Below are 20,205 nucleotides of genomic sequence, written 5' to 3'. Positions count from 1 at the left end.
AAAGAGTTGACAAAAAGTCGCAATAAAGCCTGTCCAAAAATAAATATGGTTAGCTCAGACCAGATCAACGCTATCTGGTGTGGAGAGAAAAGAACTAACATCAGCATGCCAAGATGGCACCTGTAGTGTTACTGCGCACATCACTTTAAGCACAGATGCGGGAGAGCCGAAATCCAACACCTACTGGCACAGAGGCGTACTCCTCAAAAATCTTGTGGATCCACTTTGACACCTGGGGATATTCTAAGGTAAGGAATATGCGAAAAGAAGAATCTATATGATAAGGAAAGTTTCAGATAATGAAATAAAAATAAGAGATGATAAACCTGTCATTGATCAGATGTTTCTAATCACTGCTTACGTTTTTCTTATAGAGAAATTGCTTGGATTTAAAGAATCAAAACAGACAATATCACTTAAGAATTTTCAGTCTGCCAGAAAACAGAGACGGAGCAGACTGTAGATTATACTTGAAGAATATGATACCCAATTTGCTTAATATAAAATTATAGAAAATTTCAAATCGATGAAGCTAATCGGATTCCTTCTGATTGCAAGCCACACCAAGTCAAACCTCAACAGGTCTGATAAAGAATGTAGTTCAGGAAATTCCGTTTATATTGATTGCATATAAGAAAATCTAGATTCATAAAGATTTTGTGAAGGAGACTGTCTCTACAAGAAGGGAATTTGCAGCTTTACGGCCTAGGTTTAGGGATGGGGGATACAAATATGGCTTTTTTTAGCCTGCCACAGTGAGAATTTTGACAACATCTTTGGATCTTTTCACAGTTCAACTGATCACCTATCTATGGACACTCATGACTCAAATAAGCGTTGAATAAATTGTATGACTGAAGCTTGGGGGTGTTAATGAATCTCTGTCCTTTGAATTGTCATGTGTTTAGACAGGACGGAGTGCAGTCATTTCGAATGGGTGATGTTGTGCCTTATATCTCATCAGAATACTTACTGTTTGTTGTTTATGTGCCAGCCTCTTTTCTTCGTCACTTTAAAACAAGCTGCCTTTTCTTCAACTTTTCTATTTTTTTACCAACATGTGTACTGTAAGTCCAATTTTATTATTTCCATTTTTCCCTTCTATTCTTACAATCTTTAAGAACAATTCATATGATCTTAAAATATTTTCTTTGAATGTAAATGGATTGAGGCATCCTTTTAAATGCAGAACGAAATTAGATTATCGGACTAGACAGAAGATTGATATTTGAGGCAAGAGACACATATTAATGATAATATATTGGTTTATATAAATAACTGTTGTATAGGGGAAATTGTTTCTTCTCCAACTATTGGGAAAGAAAATGGTGTAGCAACCTTGTTTTCTAATGTTTAATTTACAAATCCTGGGCAAACAATCTAATAGAAAATGGTAGATAAATGTATGCTAAGATTAAGATTGTTAACTTTGTACTCCATTTACCTAGAATATATGGTCCTACAGGAAATTACTCTTCAGTCAGGAAAAAGATCACCACAGATGGTCTTGGTAATGTTCTTTTAAATGAAGGTGTTAACTTCAACTAAATAAAAAATCCTTTATTGCATATAATATCTACTGTTAAATATAGACCTCCAAAACCCTCCTGCTGTTGTAGACCTCTTCTAAAAACACTAAGGGCCTGATTATAAGTTTGGTGGTCTTGGAGAGGGCTGCCACTCCAGCACCCCGCTCCAAGAGCGTCAAACTTGACCACCGGTCGCCCCCCCCAGATTAAGAGTAATCTCATGATCTGGCGGGCAGTCCTTTAGCATTCCCATGGTGGTCCCTATTAAAAAGGCACCGCATTGGGAGCACCAAAGCGCGTTCCTGCATGGCATGGACTATAAAGTTCATGCCTTGCAGGAAAGGGGTGACTGCACACAGGCCTGCAGTTACCCCATGGCCCTGAGGCAACAGTAGAGCTCCCTTTATTTCCTCACCACCACTGTTTTCAGGGTGGCCTCACTGTCTTGAAAACTGTTTCAGTGAGGAAACTCCTCATATGCTTGCCAATGCTGCAGTGGCACAGCCAATATATTAGGACCTCTGACCGCCGTGGTGGTCCTGTGGCGGTCCCACCACTGTATTCGTAATACAGCGGGTGGACCGCCATTCTGGCAGTCCAGGGACTGCCACCATGGGTTCGGTGGTTTGATGGACCGCCAAACACGTAATCAGGCTGTAAGTTAGTATAGATAGTTAATCTATTAATATGATCTTTGTATTGAATCGGAGGCTCTATCCTCTTCATCTTTCTGTGTAATTTCTCTATTATTTTTCTTTTCTCTTCTTCTTTGTTTTAATGTTTTGTTAATTTAGAATTGCTTCTTTGTAAGGATTAATTGATAAGTAAATAAGTTACTTACTTGTAACTCTAGTTCTCTAGTTTTGGTATCTTTCATAGATTCACATGTTTGAATCATTTCCGTCATCGAAGTGGGAGTCCCACAGCACCATAGAAAGCAGTAATCAATGACATACATAGCAGTTGATGTTACAAAGCATACACTTCCATGGCTTATCCTAATCGTTTAATAAGAACCAAAGTTGAGCCAATCAACCTCACCCTCTAGAACATTCACCACAGAGGTTTCATTCCTCAGATTTTGTAGCACAAGTGTGATATAAGAGCCCAGATAGTAAGGGGAGCCTCTAGGGGGAGGATGGTGCGTAGCATGTGAATCTATGAAAAATCCCAATACTGGAGAACTACAGTTACTGGTAAGTAAATTATTTTCCTCTCCAGTATTGGATCTTTCATAGATTCACATGCTTTAATCAGAGTAGTTAGCAGTTAAAATACTGCCTTTGTTCCTGAGATCAATTCAGAATGTTGTACCTTTTAAGAAGGCACTGAAAACGCATCTTTTTAGGTTTGCTTATTAGACTATTCTTTTTCTTTTTTTAATTTCCTTTGGCCATCTGCTTGTTTTTCCTATCGCGCCAGGACACTCTGGTAGTAACAGAGCGCGTTATAAAACAGCTAAAAATAAAAAATAAAAATAAATAATTAATAACATAACCAGAACATAGCGGATGGTGGAAAATACATTTAGACATGGCTCACCTTATTGAAATAGGTGGTGCAACACTGCCTGTCCCACTGCTGTATCACTCTTGTCAGAGGAATCCAGGCAATAATGTTGTGTGAAGGTGTGCCTGTTGGTCCATGTCACCGCTCAACATATTTGTTGACTAGGCACACCTGCAAAGAGAGCTGTGGTAGTAGTGTCGGCCCTGGTAGAATGAGCTTTGATTTTACTTGAGAACAGTTTTCCGGCTTGTCTGTGACAGAACTGGATAGCTGGTACGATCCATCTAGCTATATTTTGTTTCAAAACTGGGAAGCCCTTACAAATGTTTTCATAAGCGATAAATAACTGATCCGCCTTCTGAAAGTGTTGAGTTTTGTGTAAGTATACCTTGGTAAATCTTTTAACGTTTGTTAGAACATTGGAATGTTGGGAGCTCCATTGCAGACAATGGAGTGATCCCTGCGGGAAACATCCTTTACAACGCAACTTTTACTACGCAGTGCCTTTACGACGCTACTTTTACAATGCAAACCATTACAACGCATTGCGCTGGGGGGCGCTCTAGGATAGGGAATGTGTTTAATGTACTATCCAACACCTTCCCTACTATCCACGGGGACTGGAGTTGAAATAGTAAATTAAACAATTCACTATCCAGCTCCTAAAAGCATTATGCATTGTAATGGTATGCGTTGTAAAAACCGCGTTGTAAAAGCATGCGATGTAAAAGCATGCGTTGTAATGTCATACATCCGATCCCTGCTTCTACGGGCCGGTAAAGGCCCGCAGAGCAACATTCCAATGTTCCATGGAACCTTTAGCATGAACTTAGGATTGGTACTCAGCACCACACTGTCTTGTTGAAGTGCAGGAATGGCTCTTTAACTGTGAATTCTTAAATATCACTGACCTTTTTTGCTAATGTGGGTGCTAATAAAAGCTTTGTCTTCCAAGTCAGGTGTTTTAGATCTGTTTTGTGGATGGGCTCGTAAAGGCCCTTCATTAATTGCCTTAGCAGTATATTAAGGTGCAAAGAAAGGAGGAGGTTTCTTTACAGGAGTAAACACTCCGAAAAGGCACTTGAGAAATTGCTTGATCCCTCTGCTAGACCATATTGAAGGTAATTTATCTGCCCTTCTGAATTGTGATATCGCTGCCCTTTGCACTTTAATAGAAGAGGGAGCTAAGCCAGATTTTGCTAATTGGAGCAGATACAGGAGAATTTGCTCCGCCGGTGATGAAGTAGGATGAACATCAGATTCCTGACACTACAAACAGAAATACTTCAATTTAAGTTTGTTTGTCTTATTAGTAGTATCAGCACTGACCTTTGCAAGAATCTCTCTGCAATCTGTAGGAATATTCAAGGTTGAAAATTCATTAAATTCAGGAGCCACACTGATAAGTGTAATGAAGTTGGATTCCAATGAAGTACCTGGCCATGGTTCATCGTTAGGAACATTGATATGAACTTCAACTGAATGTGGGTCTGTTCTGAAAGGAGCGCAAGTTCTGTGAACCAGAATTGTCTGGGCCATCTGGGAGCGATCAGGATTGCTCTGCAATGTCACTCTTCAATTTCCTGGGGAACCTCAAAATGAACGGAATATGGGGAAAGGCATACGCAAAGATCCCTAACCATCTGATCGAAAATGCATTTCTCCTTGACGAATCCAGTGGGTGCCAGCTTTTGTAGAATTGGGATCTTCAATTCTCCCTTGTTGCAAAGAGGCCTAGGTTTGGTTTGCCCAAACGATCGAGAATATTGTCCATAATCTGTTGGGTGAGCGCCCATTCATGACAGCTGGCATTTGTTTTGCTCAATGTGTCAGGTAGGACATTGGTTGCTCCTGACACATGTTCTTCCTTGAGCCTTATTTGACGTTGCAGACCCCATTTCCAAGTTTCTTGTTCTTGCTGGGATGGGGCTCATGACCTTGTACCGCTCTGTTTGTTCATATAATGCATGATGGTGATGTTATCCGTGCAAATTAGCACTAATGGATTTGCTATTCTGAGAAGAAAAGAGAGAAGGGCCAATGCTATAGCTCTGTGTTCCAAAAAGTTTACGTCCATTTTTTTCTGGAGGTGGTTCCACTTACACTGATTGTTAAATCCTGGAGATGAGTGCCCCATCCCTCCAGGGACACGTCTGTGGTTATCACAAATTCAGGGGTCTGTGTTAGGAATGTTAGCCCTTTGGATACATTAATGGTCTGTGTTCACTATTAAATGGACGTTATCATGGTTAGAGTAATCTGAATGATGACGCCGAATGACCCTTGAATTTGTAACTCTTGCAATGGTTGCACGTGAAGACAGCACTTTGGAATTAGCGGAATACAAAATGATATCATTACGAGGAGCGATTCGTACAGTAAAACTGAAACTTACTTTTTTCTGATTAACTTTCGTGCTAATTGCTGATTCTTCATCTGTCTTACTTGTGAGGCGAATGCCTTTTCCTGATTCGTATCAAGAGCCACTACCAAGAAAGTCAACATTGTTGAAGGTGTGAGAGGGGATTTGTGCTTGTTCACCATAAGGACTAGGTCATTGAATAGTGTTAGACAGGTTGTTGTTTCTCTTGTTGCTTGTTGAGACATGGCTGCCTTTGTCAACCAATCATTGAGGTAGGGGAATACCTGCACCCCTTTTTGCCTCAAGAGAGCAGCCACCGGAGCCAGACATTTGGTAAAAATACTGGGCTTCGATTCCAATCCTAAAGGGAGAACCTTTATTTAGTAGTGGGTGCCGGCTACCTTGAATCATAGGAATTTGTTATGCTTTGGATGAATTGGGACATGGAAGTATGCACCCTGGAGATCTAGTTCTGTTATGTGAGCCCCACAATTGAGAAAATGCTGAATATTTTGAAGGGTAACCTTGCGAAAGGATTGTTTTCTTAAATATTTGTTGAGTTTACGAAGGTCTAGGGTGGGGTGCCAGTCTCCTGACTTTTTCTTCATACGAAAGGAACGGCACTAGAAATCGATTTCCCCTCTGAGTAATCATAACCTCTTCTATTGCCCCTTTTTTTAGCATGACTGGTATTTCTTTGCTGGTTCTGACATGGCTGTTTAGTCAGAATCTGTATAAGCAGATCTTAGTCTTTTCCTGAAGTGAATTCTTCTTTAAAATAGAGAAAAACTGTAGTAAACAGGAGCAGCCCGTGCACGTAAGAGAGGTGGGGCGGGGAGGGGTGGGGGGAATCCACAGTCCACGAAGAGGGAAACAAATTAAAAAAAATAAAAACAGTCGGCAATACAGCAAGCGCAAGGTAAGTGGTTTTCTTTTTTTTATTTATGTTTCCCTCATTGTCGGCTTTTGACTCCCCCACCCCACCCTGCCTTCCTGCCACACCGCTCTTACATGTACAGGCCGCGCCTGGTTGTGCCTGTGCCTGGTAGTGAACTGAGCAGAGCTCATGGAGACTCCCATCACATGACAGGCAGTAGAAAATCTGAGGGAATCAAGCCTCTAGTGAGTGTTCCAAGAGGGTGGTGTTGCCTGGTTGGCTGAGCCGTGGTCCTTATCAAATGATGAGGATAAGCAATTAAAGAGAATGTTAACTGCTATGTGACTACTGCTTTCTATGGTACAATGGGACTCCCACTTCGATGAAGGGGAACGGTTCAAGCAGGGGAATCTATGAAAGATCCAATATTGGAGAATTAAGATCATTTCTACATATTATACATCATATTTGCCTTGTCTTTCATGTATAGTCCGTATTGTTTACATAATAAATAAATAAATATGAACATTGAAAAACACAAATTTATGAGTCAAAAAATCAATATAAGAGGAGCCAAGCTGGCGACCGAGATGGCTGCATAGACGCTCGGCTCCGTGAGCCTTCTCACCCCGCGCATACATCCTGGCAACTATCCTGAGCTGTAACGGCATATTTAAGTAGGCGAAGGACAACTTTCACTGACTGTTTGCTCCTGAGGCTTTCACGTGCGGCAGACCCGTGGAAATGTCCCCAACTGTTTTGCGGCCTTCACAGAGCTGGGACCGGGGTGTCGAGTGAGGAGTGTAGCCGGCCGCGACTGCGACAACAGCGGCCTCTGGTGGAGGTGAGGAGTCGGCCGGAGGGCACCGGAGATCTGATGGGCCGATGGCGATACTGCCGACCCAGTCAATCTAGCGGAGTGCCTTGTGGGATGTGCGGTAAAGCAGGGTCGAGGGGAGTGCACAATACTTGGCCCCCTTTCCAGTGTTGTGTCAGGGCATGACTAATGACTTCTCCCGGAATCGGCGGGCGGCTCCCAGGGAGAGGCGGAGATTTTGTTTAGCCTTTTGGTGATCCTTCGCTGGGAAGCCTGCCTTGACTTTCGGGGTCCTCGTGGTGAATCCTGTTGCGCCCTGGTGTGGGGCCCGGTCCCGAGGTGAGGTGGAGAAGGACGAGGCCGGATCAGCTAAGATGGCGGATGGCACCCTCTTACGCAGACCACATCCAGGCAGAGAAGCTGCTGTGCGGGAGAGTCCTGAGGTCTGGAGACACGAGACAGAGCCCACGTCCAGAGATATACTGGCTGCGCTAACAACCCTGCATACGACCCTGATCCGGGACTCCCGGGATCTGGGAAGAAGGATGGCCGCCATTGTTGTCCCACCGTTCCACACGGGCATAGTTCGATCTCAAGGAAGCGCCGATGTGCCCGCCTCTGCGTCAGTGATGAGTGCTCCAGCTACGCCTATGTTCGTGGAGACGCTGGAAGACCCGGTTCATGAGATCGCTTTGGACAGATCTGTTCTGCTTGTGAGTGACTCGTCGGGGCACTTATCTTTTCGGCGGCTGGGGAAACAACGTCGATCTATGGTTTGGGCTGCCCCGGCGGCGTTTCAGCGCTTACCGGATGGTGTGACTGTGTTCGGACTGGAGGATGTTTTCAGGGTCGATACTGACACAGACAATTTCCGCCATACATATTCGGCTGGGTTTTGGTGGCTGAAGTCCCATGGAGTAACAACACTGCCCGGTCCGCCCGGATCACTTGGACCCTCCACGTTGCTCTGTATGCCGATTGATAAGTGGACGTATGTTGGTACTACTGATAGAAAAGGCCAGGGGTGAGACCGTCTAGGACATAGTGGAACTTATTGTTGGCTGACGGTGATTTGGGGGACACTCGGCGGGGATGTTATTGATTGTGCTATCAGTGATTAATGTTTTCCATGGCTATTCTGATCTTGCTTTTAGGATGTTTACTGTGAGCGGTGGTGGGGGCGGCGGGTGGCCAGATTTTCTTCTTTTCTCTTTTTCTATATTTCGGGTCTCTTATTTAGGGCGACAGGCACGCTGCTGGGGGGGGGGGATAGGCCGTAGCCTTCTGCAGGGATGCAGGGTGGGGGGTAGGGGGATGGGGTTTGTTAATTTGTCCTTTCTTTGTTTTTATGGTCCTTTGTCTTTCTTCCTTTTTGGTGTCGTCGTTTTTCATGTTTCCTACAGCTTTGCTACGAAACGTGTTTGTTTTTACATTTATCCTGACTCGTATGCCTTACCCCCAATACTTCACACGTATTTGCACTATTTGCGGATTTCCTGCTTCATGCTTGCTATTGTAGGACCATGTATGACCGTATGGCATTGATTCTGAGTTTTTCTTTACTGTAAAATGGACCTTCTTGAATCCTGAATCTTGCACAGTACGCTTGAATACAAGTTATATCCTGGACACTTATTAGACCCCGATTTTCGGGCTGCTGTATTTTTCCACATTGATTTGCTGTACTTGCGACTTGACTAGCGGCCGGCCGGGGTGGTTGTAGGCCCATGCTTGTATTTACTTGAAGTAACAATAAAGGTTCTCAAAAAAAAAAAAATGAATATAAAATTTAAAAAAATTCAATGACAAAGTTTATAGTACAGGCATTATCTAAAAGGCCTATTGTATCATTGACAATTCTGATAGTTCTCTCAGCAAACAACAGTCTACTAAATGGACCTCGATTTGCTTTCAAATTAGATCACAAAGAAAAGAAGAGTTATAGTCTGTATTTCACACTGACATCTACTGCACAACCAACCTGCCTCTAAAGTACCAGGCCAAGTTCCTGTGTCAAAGCTTTTTAATAGCTGCGATCTTTAGCAGAACTTATTAGCAGCCAGGGATGAAAAACTCATAGCATTCTGTGGCGGGCATTTCAAGTATGAAGTGGAGCTGTCAAGTGAACACTAAAGTCTATCTGGTCCCAATAGTCAATCTGTAGGTCCACTCAAATGTGTTGACACATGGCAGCATAATGTGTATGATGTTGCTTATATATCACCCAATTTACACGCTAGGTAGTTGACCTCGACATTGTTTATTTTAAAGCAGACAGGTACTGTCACTTCAGAGCTCTTCAACAAAGTGAAAACTGTTCTATTGTTCAGTTGTATTTTACTCTAGTCTATCGCTTTATTTGGAGGAGGAGCTGTAGGAAGGTGGATACCTGACTATGGTTACCCCCAACTTTTTGCCTAGTGTTTAGCTGGTTTTCGACTTAGTTGGCCTGGGATCATGCTATTCAGGACCCCAGGCTATCTAAGTACACTTAAGAAACTCTTTAACGAACGTGGTGTAAGGACTTGTAGGCAGGCTTTAATGGCAAGCTTAAATCCAGAAGACTTACCAATTAATTCAGCTTTTGCTAAATTCCTCCACATGGTTCGGAGAAAGTTGGCAGTCTGTGCTTGATTAAAAGACGGTCAGTGTGAATACGAACCTACGAATCAACCCAAAAAATAATTTTAAATGATTGACTAATGTTAGACCTGACATCATTGGCATGAGTCTCTCCTCCATTTTTTCTGTTTGCCTCCTCTGTTTACAATGTTTTTGCTGGTATATTGCTTTGGGCACTGTACCACTGCTGATCAGTGCCACAGTGCAAGTGCTCCCTATGTGAAATTGCTGTATTGATTGAATTCCATGTTTGGCTTATTTGGTCTACTGTCAGTCCCTAGTAGAGTGCACCAGGAGTGCCAGGGCTTGTAAATACAAATGCTGCTAGTGGGCTTGCAGCACGTGTTGTGCCACCCACATAAGCGGCCTAGTAAAAGTATGTCTACAGGTCTGCCATTGCTAGACCTACGTGCAGTCTGGTACTGTCACGCAGACTGCGCAAATACACCTACTTGCCAGTCCTTAAACCTTCCCTTAACTTCATGTTAGTCACCCCTATGGTAGGCCCAAGGGCAGGGTGCATTGTAAGCATAAGGTAGGCCAAGCCTGACAAGGTTGGCATGTCCTAATAGTGAATTACAGCCATATTCGTTTTTCACTATTGTAAGGTTACCTGCTCTCCATCAGTTAGAATGGGCTGCCAGGATTATTAATGCTATAATCCTAGCGGGCTCGGGGAGCATGGTGCCATGTCGAGTTTGGTATCCCTGAACTCAGGGTTTAATAACGCATCCGTTTGGGTGGATGGTTTTTGGACTCTGTGTTTGAAAATAGCACTTTTAGAAAGTAGCTATTTTCTTGTCTAACTGTCTACCGGTCTCTGCTGGTTCTGGTGTGCGTGTGACAGGAGCTGGGTGGCTCCAGAGGTCTGAATGAGTCAGTGTGGGGTGAGTGGGGCATTTGCATTGAGAGTAGGGGAAGAGTAGCTCCTGATAGCCTGCCCTGCCTGATACAATGCTGGCTCCGCCCCCCCTGCCAGGCGACTGATGACTCTGTGCCTGCCAGGGACTTTCCTGGCCCCACCTCCTGCCGGGCAACTGATGGCCCTGCCCCTGCCAGTGACAATGCTGGCTCCGCTCCTGCTGGGCGGCTGAAGACTCTGCCCTGCACAGTGAATAGGCCAGGTGCCTAGGCCTGGCAACACCCACAACAAACCCAGGATGGGGGGAAATTCCCCTGCATGGACAAAGGGATCAAAGCCAAAAAGGGGAATAAGAGAAGGACCCCTGAACCAAGAATTTAGATCACTTCTGACAAGGAAACCTGAACCAAGGACAAGAAGCCTGCTGATCCAAGGACTGCCTACCCCTTCTGCCAGAGTGCTGTTTGTTGGGGGAATCCTGCAGTTGCTTCTTTATTTTTGCCAAGGAACCAGGAGAGAGGAACTGAGTGTGTACTCTCAAACTTGCTAAAGAAAATCTCCAAGGGTTGGAAGAGTGCCAGCCTCCTGTTGAAGTCACAGGGCCAAAGGACTTCATTTATTTGCTGAAAGTGCTTGTTGCTGGAACCTGAAAATCCAGCACCTCTGAAGAATCCAGCAATCACGACGCCGACGGACGTCGCCGAATCCAGCTCGACATCGTGAGTAACGGCTCCAGTGTCCCGCACCTTCCACGCCGGCCGCCGGGCCCGATCGACGCCAGTAGCGACGCCAGTGAGTAGCGAGTTCGGCTCCAGCTCCAAGTGACCCTGTGTCGACGCCGCCGCTGATCGCATCGACGCCGAGCCCTCTCGACGCCGTGAGCGCTGCTCACTCTTGCAACATCGACATCGACGACGACGCCGTATCCTGCTTCGCCTCGCGAGCGCTGCTCCTGCCTGACTCCGGTCGACGCCGCTGCAGGTCGCCCCGACTCCGAGGCCCGATCGGCGCCGAAGACGCGACGCCGGACATCTCGACGCCGCTGATCATCGAGTGCTTCACTTTTCCAAGGTACTGTGTTGTTGGGGTCTGTGCGACTCCGGGCTCGACGTAGCGCTCCTCGCGGTCGACGCCGAACCTTTGGATTAACTTTGCCTCGACGTCGTGTGACTCCCGTGTGGGTTACATTGTTGCCAAGAACTGTGTTTTAAAGAAGAAGAGTTGCTTTTGTTACTAAAGACTTTTTGTGCTAAGAAGAAACCGTGCTTGAACTATTATTTTTCCTTCCAAGAGTATTTATTAAGATTGTGGTATATTTTTGTCGTTATTTGGTCTTGTGCTAAGCCTTATATATACGTTCTTATTTTTATAATACTACTGTGTCGTGTCCATTTGTAGTGTATTCACTTTATTACTGTATGTGGTCATAAATGCTTAATGCACTGCCTCTGAGATAAGCCTGTCTGCTTTGCCAAGCTACCAAGGGGGTGAGCAGGGGTTATCTAAGTGTGTGATCCCCTTGCCCTGACTAGAAAAGGTGTGTCCCTATTTGTCAGAAGTGTATACCTCTGACAACTAGAGACAGCCGCTTCTAACATTGGTGGGTCAGCGGTGAGGATTTGAACTTTGCATTTATGACCCATGTGCAGTGATTAGTGTGCGCTACATAGTGAAAGCAGACCATAGCGCAGCCACAATCTGTTTTGGTTGGATATCCTATTTTTGTTCTCCGCTTTCCTGGAGCTTGATTTTTGAAACTGCCAGTTTTGACCATGAGTAATGCTGGAGGCACTACCCCTGTTGTTGTTGTGGAGGAGTTTGATAGGAGTAAGATAAAGGATTACAAGTTACAGCAGCTGAAATCCTTTTGCAAGCAATTTAAAGTTCCTACAACAGGCCTCAAAGTAAAGGAAGAATATCTCAAAGCATTGGAGGCCTGGTTAGAGGCCAGAAATCCCTCTGATCCGGTGGTGGTACCGACAGGGGAAGGGGAGGAGGAGGTGCCAGTGAATGGGCCCACATCCCCTCCCGGCAGCAGTGTTTCCTCCAAAGGTCTTTCTCCTGAAGAAAGAGAAGAAAGGGCGAAGGAGCGAGCATACAACATGGAAATGGCAAAACTTAAGATAGATGGGCAGTTGGAGATAGAGAATGCAAGAGGCAGGAGAGAAGCTGATATGGAGATCAAAAGGTTGGAGTTTGAAAGAGAAAAGTTAGCTTTTGAGCGTGAGAAAATGGTGAGGGACATGGAGCTCAAAGCTAAGAATTTAGAATTGAATCCCTCTGGTGGCAGCATCCCATCTGTGCCTGCAGAAAGTAGGTTTTATTTTCCTAAAGATGTGATCAAAGATTTTCAGAAGAATGAGGATATTGGTCAATGGTTTAAAGCGTATGAGTTAGCATTGTTGGCCCACCGGGTCCCTGAGAAGGATTGGGGAGCGGGGTTGTGGGGTCGCTTTGTGAATGAGGGAAGAGATACCCTGTTAGATATGCCTGTTGAGGATAGGATGTCTTATACTCATATGAAAGATCCTTTAATGTTAAGGTATGGCCTAACCCCAGAAAAGTACAGACAGGCCTTTAGAGAATGTAAGAAATTGCCTGGTATGACGTGGGTTGAATATGTGTCATTTTTTTGCAGAGCCATGGATGGTTGGGTAAAGGGCAGCAAAGTGGAAAGTTATGATGCTCTTTATGATTTGTTTGCTTGGAAGCACTTGTCTAATAACTGTTTTCCAGAGCTGCGCCAGCACCTTATTGATAGCAAGATATCTAACCCCAGAAAACTTGCTGAGGAGGCGGACCACTGGGTCAGTACCAGGGTCCACAAGGGTCCAGTGGGAGACTCAGCCAAAGGTGGGCAGGGTCCCCAGCAGAAGAGTGGGGGGGACAAGGGTAAACAGAGGGAGTTCCAGAAAGGGCCCCAAAGTAATCCCCAAGGGAACCAAGGGAAGGGTTCCCAGCCTCCCCCTGTGAAGAAATCAGAGGCCCGACAGGTAAACCTGGTCATAGGGGCCCAATGGCCTGCTTCGCTTGTAAGCAGGTGGGACACCGTTTTTATGATCCCCAGTGTCCCTTGAAGAACTCTGGTGCACCACCCCGTGCACCCCCTGTCAGTTGGCGAGTGTAGCCCTGGGAGGGGAGGAGATGGTTGCCCATGGTGGGGAGGGTCCCGCAGAGATGTCCCTGGTCTCTTTAGGAGACATGGAAATGGTCCCTCCACCCCCTCTGCCTAGTAACACTAAGAAATATAGGCAGTGGGTGACCATTAATGGCCATAGAGTGGAAGCTCTCAGAGACACCGGAGCGAGTGTGACAGCTGTCAAGTGTCACTTGGTGTCCAGAGAGCAGGTTGTTCCCCACGCATTCTACCCCGTGATAGCTGCTGACAACTCCCAGAGAGAGTGTAAGGTAGCTCAGGTTCCCTTTGAATGGGGGGGAGTTTCAGGTACTCTTCAAGTTGCTGTAAGGCCCGCCATGCCTGTTGATTGTCTCCTGGACAATGATTTGGAAGACTCCCCTTGGGCTAAGGTGGAGAGGGAGACACATTTGAAAATGTTGGGTGTGCCAGAGTGGGTGTGTGCAACCACTCGATCGATGACAGCAAGTAAGGGTGTTGATGGGGTTCTGGAGCCTGAAAGTATGGCCCAGGACCCAGCTGTGAAGAGAAGAGGCAGGGGGCGCGGGAAACCGTCCCCCGTAGTTCCCGTGGTCCAGGAGGAGGCAGACCTTGAGGGGCATGCCCTGGAACCCACAGGTGAACAAGTTGCTGAACTGGGAGACCTGCCCGAGCTGACCCACTGGCAGCAGGATGGTGGTCCATCCAGGGAAGAATTTTGTGCAGAACAGAAAGTGTGCCCTTCTCTTGTGGGTATGAGGCAGCAGGCCTCATCCCAGACGACAGGTGATCAGTCAGGGTCACATTTGGTCTACTGGGAGAACGATCTACTGTATAGCGAGCCTAAGGCTGCTGAGCCTGGGTCAGCCCGTGTGCTGGTGGTACTCCAGCGCTTCAGAGCCTTCCTACTGGGTTTGGCTCATGACGTTCCGTTAGCTGGACATCTGGGGCAGGACAAGACCTATGACAGGCTTGTCACCCATTTTTATTGGCCTCAGATGAGAAGGGATACAGATATCCATTGCAAGACCTGTCAAACTTGCCAGGCAAGTGGGAAAAGCGGGCGGAAGCAGAAGGCTCCCCTCCAACCTTTTCCCGTGGTCAGTACCCCCTTTGACCGGGTGGGGATTGACATTGTTGGGCCCCTGGACCCCAAGACAGCCATGGGCAACAGGTTCATCCTGGTCTTGGTGGATCATGCCACACGGTACCCGGAAGCCATCCCTCTCAGAACAGTGACGGCCCCCGTGGTGAGACGGGCACTGATGGGTGTTTTTTCCCCGAATGGGGTTCCCCAGAGAGGTGGTGTCAGACCGGGGCACCAACTTCATTTCCAACTATATGAAGTCTCTGTGGAAGGAGTGTGGGGTAACCTACAAGTTCACCACTCCTTACCACCCTCAAGGTAATGGGTTGGTTGAGAGATTCAACCGTACCCTTAAAGGCATGATTATGGGTCTTGAAGAACCATTGAGGCGTAAATGGGACGTCCTCTTGCCATGCCTGTTGTTTGCTTACCGTGAGGTGCCACAGAAGTCTTTAGGGTTCAGCCCCTTTGAGCTTTTGTATGGACACCCGGTAAGAGGACCTTTGAGTCTGGTCAAAGAAGGCTGGGAGCAATCTCCCAGGAAACCTCCCCAGGATGTATACAGTTACATGCTGGCCTTTAGGAACCAGACTAGGCGCTTCAGAGATCTTGCTCAGGCAAATCTGGAGGCCAGCCAGGAGGAGATGAAGCGGTGGTACGACCGGAATGCCACTCTGGTAGAGCTTCAGCCTGGACAGAAAGTTTGGGTCATGTCCCCTGTGGAACCTTGTGCGCTCAAGGACAGGTGGACTGGACCATTTGAGGTTGTGGAGAAAAAGAGCGATGTCACCTACATGGTGGACTTAAAGTCTCCCAGGAACCCCTTGCGGGTCCTGCATGTCAACCGTTTGAAGCCCCACTTAGAAAGGTCCGAAGTGGGCATGCTCCTAGCTACAGATGCTGGAATGGAGGAGGAGAGTGAGCCTCTTCCTGACCTCCTGTATGCAAAAGAGCAAGATGGGTCAGTGGATGGTGTTGTCCTCTCTGACACACTGACCCCTGAACAGCAGCAGGATTGTCGCCAATTGTTGGGACAATTCCCTGATCTGTTTTCCTTGATTCCTGGTGTTACTCAGTGGTGTGTCCATGATGTGGACACCGGGGACAGCACTCCTGTGAAGCACAAGGCTTACAGAGTGACTGACAAGGTCAGAGCATACATCAAGGAGGAGGTCTCCAAAATGTTTGCCTTAGGGGTGGTTGAGTCCTCTAGCAGTCCTTGGGCCAGCCCAGTGGTCTTGGTCCCAAAGGCTGCAGCGCCTGGTGCTTCACCGGAACTTCGGTTCTGTGTGGATTACCGAGGACTCAATTCAGTCACCAAGACTGACGCGCACCCCATCCCCAGAGCTGATGAGCTCATAGATCGGTTAGGGGCTGCCCGGTACCTTAGTACGTTTGATCTAACATCTGGGTACTGCCAGATCGCCTTGACTGATGGGGCAAAAGAGAGGTCAGCATTCTCCACACCAGATGGGCACTACCAGTTCCGGGTTATGCCCTTTGGGATGAAGAATGCCCCTGCCACCTTCCAGAGGTTGGTCAACCAGGTCTTGGCTGGACTGGAGGATTTCAGAGCCGCCTACCTGGACGACATCGCAGTGTTCAGCGCCAGCTGGGAGGAACACTTGCGCCACCTCCAGGAAGTGTTGTTGGCCCTGCGCAGAGCAGGCCTCACAATCAAAGCCAGTAAGTGCCAGATTGGGCAGGGTTCAGTGGTGTACTTTGGGCACCAAGTAGGGAGCGGCAAGGTGGCCCCCCTGCAACCCAAGATTGATACCATCCTGGCGTGGGCACCGCCCAAAACCCAGACTCAGGTGAGAGCCTTCCTGGGTCTCACGGGTTACTACAGGAGGTTTGTCAAGGATTATGGTAACATTGTGCACCCCTTGACTTCGCTGACTTCCAGGAAGCAGCCAAGACTTGTGATCTGGACTGACGCCTGTCAGACGGCCTTTGACACCCTGAAAACTGCAATGTGCACAGCACCCATACTCCAGGCACCCGACTTTTCTAAAGAATTTGTTGTCCAGACGGACGCTTCAGAGCATGGTGTGGGGGCTGTTCTAGCTCAGGTGAATGAAGAGGGCAGAGACTTACCTGTAGCCTTCATCAGTAGGAGGTTACTTCCCAGGGAACAGAGGTGGAGTGCGATAGAGAGAGAATCATTTGCTGTGGTCTAGGCGCTGAAGAAGCTAAGACCCTACCTGTTTGGGACTCACTTCCGGGTTCAGACAGACCACAGGCCCCTCAAATGGTTGATGCAGATGCGGGGTGAGAATCCAAAGCTGTTGAGGTGGTCCATTTCCCTACAGGGGATGGACTTCACGGTGGAACACCGCCCTGGCACAGATCACGTCAATGCTGATGGTCTGTCCAGATTTTTCCGCCTTAGTGATGAGGACTCCCTAGGGTAAGGGTAGTTCTCCCCACATTTCAGCTGGAGGGGACACGTGTTAGACCTGACATCATTGGCATGAGTCTCTCCTCCATTTTTTCTGTTTGCCTCCTCTGTTTACGATGTTTTTGCTGGTATATTACTTTGGGCACTGTGCCACTGCTGATCAGTGCCACAGTGCAAGTGCTCCCTATGTGAAATTGCTGTATTGATTGAATTCCATGTTTAGCTTATTTGGTTTACTGTCAGTCCCTAGTAGAGTGCACCAGGAGTGCCAGGGCTTGTAAATACAAATGCTGCTAGTGGGCTTGCAGCACGTGTTGTGCCACCCACATAAGCGGCCTAGTAAAAGTATGTCTACAGGTCTGCCATTGCTAGACCTACGTGCAGTCTGGTACTGTCACGCAGACTGCGCAAATACACCTACTTGCCAGTCCTTAAACCTTCCCTTAACTTCATGTTAGTCACCCCTATGGTAGGCCCAAGGGCAGGGTGCATTGTAAGCATAAGGTAGGACAAGCCTGACAAGGTTGGCATGTCCTAATAGTGAATTACAGCCATATTCGTTTTTCACTATTGTAAGGTTACCTGCTCTCCATCAGTTAGAATGGGCTGCCAGGATTATTAATGCTATAATCCTAGCGGGCTCGGGGAGCATGGTGCCATGTCGAGTTTGGTATCCCTGAACTCAGGGTTTAATAACGCATCCGTTTGGGTGGATGTTTTTTGGACTCTGTGTTTGAAAATAGCACTTTTAGAAAGTAGCTATTTTCTTGTCTAACTGTCTACCGGTCTCTGCTGGTTCTGGTGTGCGTGTGACAGGAGCTGGGTGGCTCCAGAGGTCTGAATGAGTCAGTGTGGGGTGAGTGGGGCATTTGCATTGAGAGTAGGGGAAGAGTAGCTCCTGATAGCCTGCCCTGCCTGATACAATGCTGGCTCCGCCCCCCCTGCCAGGCGACTGATGACTCTGTGCCTGCCAGGGACTTTCCTGGCCCCACCTCCTGCCGGGCAACTGATGGCCCTGCCCCTGCCAGTGACAATGCTGGCTCCGCTACTGCTGGGCGGCTGAAGACTCTGCCCTGCACAGTGAATAGGCCAGGTGCCTAGGCCTGGCAACACCCACAACAAACCCAGGATGGGGGGAAATTCCCCTGCATGGACAAAGGGATCAAAGCCAAAAAGGGGAATAAGAGAAGGACCCCTGAACCAAGAATTTAGATCACTTCTGACAAGGAAACCTGAACCAAGGACAAGAAGCCTGCTGATCCAAGGACTGCCTACCCCTGTTTGTTGGGGGAATCCTGCAGTTGCTTCTTTATTTTTGCCACGGAACCAGGAGAGAGGAACTGAGTGTGTACTCTCAAACTTGCTAAAGAAAATCTCCAAGGGTTGGAAGAGTGCCAGCCTCCTGTTGAAGTCACAGGGCCAAAGGACTTCATTTATTTGCTGAAAGTGCTTGTTGCTGGAACCTGAAAATCCAGCACCTCTGAAGAATCCAGCAATCTCGATGCCGACGGACGTCGCCGAATCCAGCTCGACATCGTGAGTAACGGCTCCAGTGTCCCGCACCTTCGACGCCGGACGCCGGGCCCGATCGACGCCAGTAGCGACGCCAGTGAGTAGCGAGTTCGGCTCCAGCTCCAAGTGACCCTGTGTCAACGCCGCCGCTGATCGCATCGACGCCGAGCCCTCTCGACGCCGTGAGCGCTGTTCACTCTTGCAACATCGACATCGACGACGACGCCGTATCCTGCTTCGCCTCGTGAACGCTGCTCCTGCCTGACTCCGGTCGACGCCGCTGCAGGTCGCCCGACTCCGAGGCCCGATCCACGCCGAAGACGCGACGCCGGACATCTCGACGCCGCTGATCATCGAGTGCTTCACTTTTCCAAGGTACTGTGTTCTTGGGGTCTGTGCGACTCTGGGCTCGACGTAGCGCTCCTCGCGGTCGACGCCAAACCTTTGGATTAACTTTGCCTCGACGTCGTGTGACTCCCGTGTGGGTTACATTGTTGCCAAGACCTGTGTTTTAAAGAAGAAGAGTTGCTTTTGTTACTAAAGACTTTTTGTGCTAAGAAGAAACAGTGCTTGAACTATTATTTTTCCTTCCAAGAGTATTTATTAAGATTGTGGTATATTTTTGTCGTTATTTGGTCTTGTGCTAAGCCTTATATAAACATTCTTATTTTTATAATACTACTGTGTCGTGTCCATTTGTAGTGTATTCACTTTATTACTGTATGTGGTCATAAATGCTTAACGCACTGCCTCTGAGATAAGCCTGTCTGCTTTGCCAAGCTACCAAAGGGGGTGAGCAGGGGTTATCTAAGTGTGTGATCCCCTTGCCCTGACTAGAAAAGGTGTGTCCCTATTTGTCAGAAGTGTATACCTCTGCCAACTAGAGACAGCTGCTTCTAACAATGAACATATCACCTTGGTAATTAATTAAGACTTATGAACATTATTTGAAAATATGGATTGTTTTAGCATTTAATATTTGTAAATGTTTTAGCTGCTTTTTGTAAGATTTTAATTAATCAAACAAATAAACTAAATTTGAATTTGACCCCGGGCTATCTGCTCTCTCTGTAAAATGGACTCCATGTACTGTAGGTACATACCAATTGGATATAGGGTCACCCTTGTGAGTCCCTGTATAAGTGTACCATAGGTACCCAGGGCATAGGTGCACCCAAGGCCTACCAGGGGCTGCAGCATATATTATGCCAACCCTGGCTGGCCACCTAAATTGACACAACTGGCTGATCACTCAGCTGGGGCAAGGTCGTGTAATCACCCCTTGCTTAGGTATAGTATCCCTATACCTACCTTATATATAGACACATAGTAACCTATAAGTCACTCCTATGGCAGGCCTTAACAATCCTGGGGGCAGAGTGCTTGGTTATGTGTGAGATGGTGCTCTAGCATGAGCTGAGCCTGTCTGCAGCTTGCGGAACCATGTCCTTATAGCTGTTCTATGATATTGCCATACCATATACTCTTATGTGCATTATGAACCTCGCGGTT

Source organism: Lissotriton helveticus, chromosome 8, assembly GCF_964261635.1.
Source record: "Lissotriton helveticus chromosome 8, aLisHel1.1, whole genome shotgun sequence".
In the NCBI taxonomy this organism is placed as follows: domain Eukaryota; kingdom Metazoa; phylum Chordata; class Amphibia; order Caudata; family Salamandridae; genus Lissotriton; species Lissotriton helveticus.
Note: the sequence above shows the minus strand (reverse complement) of the source record.